Source organism: Engystomops pustulosus, unplaced genomic scaffold, assembly GCF_040894005.1.
Source record: "Engystomops pustulosus unplaced genomic scaffold, aEngPut4.maternal MAT_SCAFFOLD_547, whole genome shotgun sequence".
NCBI lineage: Eukaryota > Metazoa > Chordata > Amphibia > Anura > Leptodactylidae > Engystomops > Engystomops pustulosus.
In genome coordinates, this window is record NW_027285426.1 from 11,505 (window position 1) to 21,051 (window position 9,547).

Below are 9,547 nucleotides of genomic sequence, written 5' to 3' on the forward strand. Positions count from 1 at the left end.
TGATTAAACACAAACTAATGTGGATAATGGTGAATGATAAGCTTTATTGTTCAGTACAGGACAAAATTACACTATTTAATGAAACATGGCAGATGTGGATTGCATACCAATCAAGAGTTTGACCCCAATGATGGTATCTTGGTTCTCGATAGGACCCCCCCGGCCTCGGCCTTCCTATAAACCTTCTCTCTCTTGTGTTTATTTTTCCCCTTCCCTTCTGTCTGATAATGATAATAGATGTTTACATAGAGTTATAATGTATCCAGCAGGTCTTTTTGTTTTTACATGGTAGTCTTGCCAGACTAGCCATGGTGTGACTATTGAAATGTACGATGTTTCCATACGATAACCCCCTCCCCTTTTTTTGTTTCTGTACCCCTTCCAAAAATTCATGAAAAACTAAAAATATTGTGAAACAAACTTTGTGGAGTTTTTCATCATTTATTACTTTATGACCATTTAATTTTTGTCCAACCATTAATACATTGTCTAAAAAAAATTATAGCTTGTAAATTATACCTCCGTTTCTTAAAGTAGCTTTTTCACACATTGAAGGGGGCAGTTTCTAAAATGGCATAATGTACAGGGTTTTCCTGCTATTTGGGCCTCTCAAAGTCACTTAAAGCTGAGCAGGGCCTCTAAATAAGGGATTTGGCGAATTTCATACAAATAAGAAAAATTGCACCCACAATTATGAACCTCCTTACAACCTAAAAAAGAGAGAGCATGAATAAATAGCCATGCCGATATAAAGCAGACATCGGGGAAATGTTACTTATAAAGTTACTTGGATGCTATTACTAAATGAAGAAAATTTGAAACTTTGAAAATGAATAATTTTTAGAAATGTTTGCCAAATTTAATTTTTTTTTATAACTAAACACAAAAGATATCATCAAAATGTTACTATTACTTTGAAGTACAATATGTGTGATGAGAAAACAATCCCAATATCCCCAGGATATGTGAAAGCGTTACAAAGTTATAACCTCCTATAATGACAATGATCAAATTTTAAAAATTAGGCCTGGTCCTAAGGCCCTAAAATGGCTCAGACACAAAGGGGTTAAAGCACTTTGGGAGTGTCATGGCATAACCCCTTTAAGCGTGTTCAATAAATTGTGAATTCTAATTTGTTGTATAATGTGTTTCATTCTTTGCTGTGACACAGTATACGCTGTATGTGCGCCATTGTAACTATTGTGTACTTCATTGTAACAATTTAAGCTCATTCAATAAAGCAAATGTGTTTCCCTCTTACCAGTACATGATATGACATTTTTGAAGGGGTGGGAAAAACAAAAACACAAAAAAGGAAAGGGCCTGTTCATTAAGGTGGTTAGAAATGCATCCACACAATGTGCCATCAGGGCCGTACTGGCTACAATAGGGATCTTTAAGAAGCCGATACCATTGCAGTGCGCCAGATTATTTCTCCAGGACATTGCGTCTTTCAGTGCACAAAGAGTAGAAGGTGGAGGGCGTGGGAGCGCTGGGAGGTAAGTTCTTTTAATATTTGATTTGCTTTTATTAAAATATTTCTGGGATAACTATTTATATGAAAATTCTTAATTTGGGGTAAAATCATGACCTATTTTGGGGACTCTTTGTATATAACATTGATTATAGGGGGGAGGGTCTCTACATACAATAATTTATCATGGGTGAATATAGATAATAATAGATAATAATTTATTATAGGGGGATCACTATGCATATTACAAAGTATTATATGGGCTTTCTCTATATATAATTCATTATCATGGAGCAATGTGTGATTGAATTTGATCATTTATTGATGCAGTATAGACAGGTAAACAATGAATTTTAGAGTAGAATATTTTCCATGGTCTTCATTTTGTACATTATAATAAATGTTGTCATACAATTAACAGAAAATAATGCAGCAATGTATTAGTTGATATGTTGTAGGTCACAGGCGGCTGTCATACACACAATTATGACATCATCGAGTTCTAGCCATATAGTCATTGGTTCAGAAGCTGCAGTTGTGATTGTGGTTTGTGAGTGGAGTTATCACTTCGTGCAATTTTTTAGCTGTTATTTCTGTGCAAAATGTATGTTTTTTTGTTGTTTTTGTTGTGTGTGTCTTGTGTTGTCTGTCGCCCAACCCCCCTGCCATCATTAATGGAGGAGGGAAAAGGCGGCACCATCGCCCTCCATGGATTAGACCCAAGCAAGGATCAGGATTTAGTGAGTAAGTGTCCACCATGTGTATTTATAATTGTGATTATAGGTCTTTGAGCTGATTTCTATATTTAAACACCTAAATACCTTATTTTGTCAGTATGTGTACCCATGATTTGTAAGGTGTAACACAATATAGGAGCTCTATACAAATAAAGATTTATTATGGGCAAAACAGGCAATAATGGCAGCAGCTAATGTGTAGTGATCTACATAGTGGATAAGATCTGAGCAGATGTCATCCACATATAGAACCTACCACCTGGAGCAGGAGCTCACCTGTGCCGTGTATCTACCCCTGAAGCTTGTCACTTATCACATGTTTTACAATACATTTACAGTGGTCACACAAGGAGCATCACATCTCACTCATGAATGTCCTCACTAGGTTGTGTCAGACTGTCCTCTACATTGATGCCTATAGATGACATATAACGGCCAAGCAGATTTCCTTTCTTAATGAAAACCAGTTTTAGTAACATAATCCCTGTCTCTTTTAGGACATCGAAGATCTTATATGGAGGAGCTAACGGAGCATTTTAGTGATATACCTAGAAGTGTCATCTACGGACTCCCAGTTATTATCATATGTGTGGCATTGCTGTGCGTTTGCAGGTATGTAGTATTTTTCTTTACACTACTAGAGATTAGAATTAGATTCCCTCCTGGAGTCCAGGTCATTAATAAAGATCTGAGACAAGACAGATTTATGTCTATAGAGATTCAACATTAGATATAACTTTTGCCGTCTTGGTGTCATATATAAATATTGTAATCATTACATTTTGTGTATTACAGCCTATGCACTGAGCCTCCAGATAAGTTCCAGTACATCTAGAACACTGATCCTCTGCATTGACCTCGGCTTTTGACCCCCGGACCGCCCTGACTACGATTTCTCTTCATCCTTTGGCTTATCTCATCCTGACTGCTCTTCTGTTGACGACCCTTGGCTACGTTTCTGACCTTGCTACAAGTTATTGCAGAGCACCTACTGCCAATTGGTGACCTTAATGAACGATTACGAGCATCATGCTCTTGCAGGGTTGATGGGTGAAAAACTGGCTAAGACTCCCTACAACAAGTTTTCCACCACAGAGCACCTACTGCCTATTGATGATCTTGATGAAGCGTTCTGAGGACCATGGTCTGGGAATTTGATACTCTTGCAGGGTTTAAGGGTGAAGAACTATGTGTGACTCCATACTTTGCCAACAACAAACTATTGAAAAAAGAAATTAAAAAAATATTGAAAAAAAAAGAGACTTGCACTAGTTCATTTTATGAAATTATTCTGGCTGACAGTCACTACTTATAAAGCTTTGTCCACAACCTTCTTCTTGCCATAACAGAGCCTCCATGGATCTAGAGAAGAACGCTGCAGGTACTGAAGTCAGAAGATTCTTTAGATCTCCGCACTCTTTAGTGAAGCTGCATGTGGTCAGGATTGGATCAGTAGTTTGCATTAGTATTTGTAAGCCAATCCCAGGAATGGTCCAAAATATGTAATGGATGGAGATCACCCAGTTATACTTTGTCTCTGCGTAGGCTCCACTACTGGTTTTGGTTTATACAGGTTTTCCCAGGAAACAATTAAGGCCCTTTCCAAGAATGATATGTATCGCCTCTGTTACCCAGTAAGAAAAGACAAAAACATCAATGCAGGCCCAAGAAGTTTCTGATGCTAACTAACGTGGATGTCAGGTTTGTGACACCAAAGACATGAGCCACAATCTTCATAGAAGAATTAATAAAAGAGCCAAGATTTTTTATTTTTAAGCTATGGGCTAAGTCCAGTATAGATATTGCCCAGTGTCCTGGGATTTGTCTATTGGGAAGGCATTGTTTAATAATATATTTTGATGTCCCCTAATATTTTTAAAATTATGTGGTAGAAATGTAAATGATAACATCAGGAAGTGTCTTGGATTGTAACTTTATTTTCCACACACTGTAAATTTTAGGCATAGAAAATGATCTGTTATCTGAACCACTGCAAAAGCCACAACTGTGGATCGAAAAAAAAAGATTTGTGTACTAAAAAGGATAATTTTTTATGCAGTATGCGGAGAATGTGGTGAACATTTTTCTAAAATACTTTACTAAGTAAATATATACCCCATAGGCTGGCAATGGGTGCACGTGTGGCACCATACCGCTCCATACACTTCACATATACGTCCCCCATAGGCCGGCAATGGGCGCGCGGCGCTGTACATGTGTGGCACTGTACTGTTCTATAGCCGTGAAAAGATAGGGCATGTTTCATCGTTTCTCGGCATACTGCGTCGTGCGCCATATATCCCTATGGAGAGGGCGCTCACCTCCTCCTCCTCTCCATGGCGCCACCGTGTGCGGGCAACGGCAGTGTGAATGCACCCTTAATTTGTAAATTCGAGCTACTCCCTACCTGATCTGTGAAATTAATGCTCATAGCAGTCAGGGAGGGAGCAGAATGAGTTACCACTCACAGCTGTGTAACAAACAGGAGAGAGAGACCAGTCTTCAATCTGGTAGACTGATTTGCCATAGCAACGTTGAAGTAACATTGTAACTAACTAACTTGCAGTCTGTTTCTTTACAAACTAGGACATTGCCAGACATTGTGAAAGCCGGCAATCCATTTCATAACGTCAGTACAAACTTTCAAGGATCATTGCCAATACAATCATTGCACTTACTTTGTTCACGATACAATCATTGCCTCCAAGATGAGTATGTACAGTATTTTCAAGAGAAAAAAATCTGCTGCACTTTTTCTAGTTTTATGAAGAATCAAATACAATAAGATATTTAAAAAAAAAACAACAGAACAAAAATCACATAATATGTGTTCTATTTTTACTCCATGTGCAGAACATATCAAATCTTAAATTTTACTGGATATTTATCCCCTTCCCGCATTTGAATGTTCCTGAACTTCCTGATGTGGGAGGAGGAGTATGAAGAGGGCTCATGGGCTACATAATGCAGCAAACACCCACGATTGGAAGAACACCGATAATTGATGTTAACCATTAAAATGCCGCCAGGGCGCGACAATTGGTTGCCAAGACAGTCGGGAGTTTAAGTCAAACTCTCAGGCCTGTTTTTTTGTTGCATTTGTTACAGTCTGTGAGTAACAGACAGATATAGATGCAGTGCAAACTCCCCAAGGAGTACTGCAGTGTATTGTGGAAATGATCAGACACTCTAGGGTTTAAGTAGCAAATGAGAGAACAGTAGATCGGCACTCACCAAAATTCTTCTTGTTCCAATGTTATAGTACATATTCACAAAAAACAATTCACAACAATAGTTGCATGTAGGTTCAGGGACTCAAGAAATTGCAAGGTGCCCGACAGCTGTTTCGCAGTCGTAGCGCTTCATCTGGCTTGCTTGTCCAAATAAACTAAGACACTGAGGCTATTTAACCCCTTCCCGACATTTGACGTAATAGTACTGCATGGCGGGAGGTGCGTTCCCGCAAAATGCAGTACTATTACGTCAAGCTTCTGACGCCGGCTCCTGAACGGAGCCGGGGCCAGAAGCTGTGGGTGTCGGCTATATATTATAGCTGACACCCGCCTCTAACGGCGCCTCTAACCCCTAATGCGCCGCGGTCGCGCTGACCGCGGCGTGCAAGGGGCATTTCAGTAGAATTGGACCCCCCCGCGGCGCTTACCGGGGGGGTCCGCTGCTCCGATCGCAGCCCCGGGACTGCCGGTGCCCGGGGCTGCACGATCCTCCTTCCTGTAGCCGGGTCCTTGCCTTCTGACAGGACCTGGCTGTAACACACTGAGCATTACACAGTGTAATACATCTGTATTAGGCTACATTCACACGACCGTATGATTTCTCCAGTCCTGTATTTACGGACCGTATGAGCCCGTATATACGTGACGTTTTTCATCCTTATGCAGCACGTATTTAACCCGTATTTTATACATGCCCATAGACTTTTAGGGCATACAGAACTGAAATACGGGAGAAAATAGGACATGCTCTATATTTTTATACGGCCAGTATACGGTACGTACACTCCAGTGTCAAAAACGGCAATATAAATGGTTGGACGTATTGTCCATTGAAATGAATGTGGCTGTATGTAACCCGTAAAAAAATGGTACGGATACGGCCGTTTTTATACGTCCGTGTGAATGTAGCCTTACACTGTGTAATGTGAAGAAGAGCTTGAACAAGTGATCAGTGGATCACTTGTTCAAGCTAACCTGTAAAAGTTAATAAAAATGTTAAAAACACTGCATAAAATCATTTTTTAATAAAAATAATTAATTAAATAAAGTTAGAGTCCCCTAAACACAAATATTCCCTATACACATGCAATAAAGTGGAAAAAACACAAAATCGCCAAAAAACCCCACATATTTGGTATCGCCACGTCCGTAACAATCCGTACAATAACTCAGAAACATTATTGGACCTACTCGTTGGAACGCCATAAAAACAAAACCTGAAAAACACGCCAAGAATGTACATTTTTCATAAAATCTCTACACAAAAATGTTCTAAAAAGTGATAAAAAAAAGTTATGTGCGCAAAAATGTTACCACTGAAAAGAACAACTCAACATGTAAAAAATAAGCCCTAAACTAGCTCTGTCAACCAAAAAATATTAAAGTTACGTCTCCGAAAAGATGGCGATGCAAAAACAAATGAGATTTCCTCTATATTAGTTTTTATCCAGTAAAATTGTAAAAATAAATGAAAAACTATATAAATGAGGTATCACCGTAATCGTAGTGACCTATAGAATGAAGATAATATAATATTTTTAGTGTACGGTGTACGACCCCCAAAAAGTACGAAAAGAAAGTAAACCAAAATTGACAATTTTCTTTTCACCCATACATTCAAGAGTTAATAAAATCTCATCAATAAGCTAATGACCCACTAAAATGAAGTATTTGTAAAGTGCATGTCGCAGAAAATAAGCCCTTATATGTCCAAATTGCCAAGAAAATAAAGATTGTATAGCCAATAAAAATTGACAATGCATAATCTGCTCTGAATGGCGCAGCTCCCTTCGATGCCCTGGCGTGTGCCCATACAGCAAGTTACCACCACATATGGGGTATTGTTATACACGGGAGGGATTGGGTATCAAATTTTGTGGAGCGTTTTGGTATTTTATCCACTGAGAATTTGTACATTTTTTGAAAAACATATTAATTTAGCCAAAAAAATTTACTTTCAAAATTGCATCCGATTTTGTTTTAACCCCTGTAAAACAATTAAAGGGTTAACAAACTTCATAAAAGTTGTTTCACGTACGTTGAGGGGCGTAGTTTCTATAATGGGGTAATTTATGGGGTTTACTTTTATTTAGGTCTCTCAAAGTGATTTGAAACCTGAGCAGGTCCCTCAATAGCAGGATTTTGCGTTTTTTATGAAAATGTGAAAAATCGCACCTAACGTTCAAAGGCCCATAACATCCTACAAAAATAAGACTATGCATAAAAATCCATGTCCACATAAATTAGACATTTAGTGAATGTTATTAGTTTTTTTGCGGTTATGACTATGTATGGAAAAAGTAGAACATTTTGAAGTTCAAAAATCTAAAATTTTTCCAAATTTTCACCAAATATCTGATTTTCTCATAAATAAATGCAAAACATACCACCAAAATTTTTCAAATAACCTGAAGTACGATGTGTCACGAGAAAACAATTTTAAAATCACTTGGATATGTTAAAGCGTTCCGAAGTTATAACCACTTATAGTGACACAGGGCAGATTTGAAAAAATGGGCCGTGTCAGGAAGGTGAAAAGTGGCTTCAGCGTTAAGGGGTTAATCTGTACTTGGACCCACCCCTTCTTTCTGCTTGTGCTTTGATTGGTGCCCGATTCCAGTGACTCTGGTTTTTGCAGAAAATAGATTGTTATAGAAAGACAATCATGTCTAATCTGTCATTTAAGCCATTTGGTCCTAGCGCTCCTGTCCGCAGGATCTGCCTTCCTTTTGTGGCAGGAGGCCTTGTCTGTCACTTCCTCTTTTCATGGGAGGACCTTGTTCTATACCTGTGACTCTAAGTACTTTTGGGTCTGCATTATGATGTTGTCTAATATGCTTCATAAGTCTGGGAGCTCTGTTACCAGTCCTTATCGATCTAAGGTCTAAGGTGTTCTGTAAATTGTGTACTTAATTTTCTAATAGTGTTTCCTATATAGAACTTTCCGCAAGGACACAAAATTACATTTACTACATAATCTGTCTTGCATTTGATTAAATGCTTCACCATTATTTCCTGTCCTCCACATATGACTCTTTGTCTTGATGAATTGTGAGCAATGGTAGCAATTCCAGCTCCTCTGCACCTGCTGTTTGCTACAAAAAAACAAAGTTTGCAGCATTGTATCATGTAACCAGGTAAAATCCATCTCCTGTATCTTTATTTAGTTTAATAATTAACCTTTACGTGCAGCGTCGGACTGGCCCACCGGAGGACCGGAGAATCCTCCGGTGGGCCCCGCTGCCGCTGGTCACGCGTCCGCTGTGTCGGGGGACAACCACCATAACAGGTATTTCCACTTAGTTCTGGCGCGGAGTGCCGGCGCGGCCGCGATGACTGATTTCCTGCGCCGGCACTATGTTGCTCCGCAGCCAGAACTAATAATTACTTCTGCCAGACTGTTCCGGCGGAACTCCTTTGCGGAGTGCTGGTGCGGGAGCGAAGACTGTGTTCCAGCGCGGACGCTATTTCCTCCGCCGCCGGAACTAATTATGAATGCAGCCATCGCGTCCGCGGCGGCATCTGAGGGAAACTGCCTGGTAAGGCCTCCGCGGCTGCGCCTGCGTGTCCTGTGAGCTGCTTCTCCTTTCTGCCTGCACACCTCGGCCGAACGGGGGTAAGTATAATTTTTAATTTTATGGACCGGGACCATTCTGAACTGCTTGGCGGAGGACTTTGGGCTGTGCTGGGGGAAGGGGGGCCCTATGAGCTGGGGAGGGGGGTCTAAGACTATAATGAGTGCCCAAGGAGAGGAGGGGGGGCGCTTTAGAGTGACTGTGACTATGATTGTACTGGCTAATAATGGGGCCCTGTGACTATACTGGCTAATAATGGGGGCCCTGTAACTATACTGGCTAATTAAGGGGGCCCTGTGACTATACTGGCTAATAATGGGGGCCCTATGACTAAAGTGACTATACTGGCTAATGGTGGGGGCCCTGTGACTATACTGGCTAATGGTGGGGGCCCTGTGACTATACTAGCTAATTAGGGGGGCCCTGTGACTATACTAGCTAATTAGGGGGGCCCTGTGACTATACTAGCTAAATAGGGGGCCCTGTGATTATACTGTCTAATGGTGGGGGCCATGTGACTATACTAGT

The 9,547-nt window shown here is 40.1% G+C and overlaps 1 long non-coding RNA gene across 1 annotated transcript; it reads left to right on the forward strand.

The window, feature by feature from the left end:
- Positions 1-2,034: 2,034 nt before the first annotated feature.
- On the forward strand, positions 2,035-3,415 carry LOC140111689 (uncharacterized). Its single transcript, XR_011852196.1, has 3 exons — positions 2,035-2,218; positions 2,709-2,823; positions 3,007-3,415. It is a non-coding gene; the product is annotated as an uncharacterized lncRNA (long non-coding RNA).
- Positions 3,416-9,547: the final 6,132 nt, after the last annotated feature.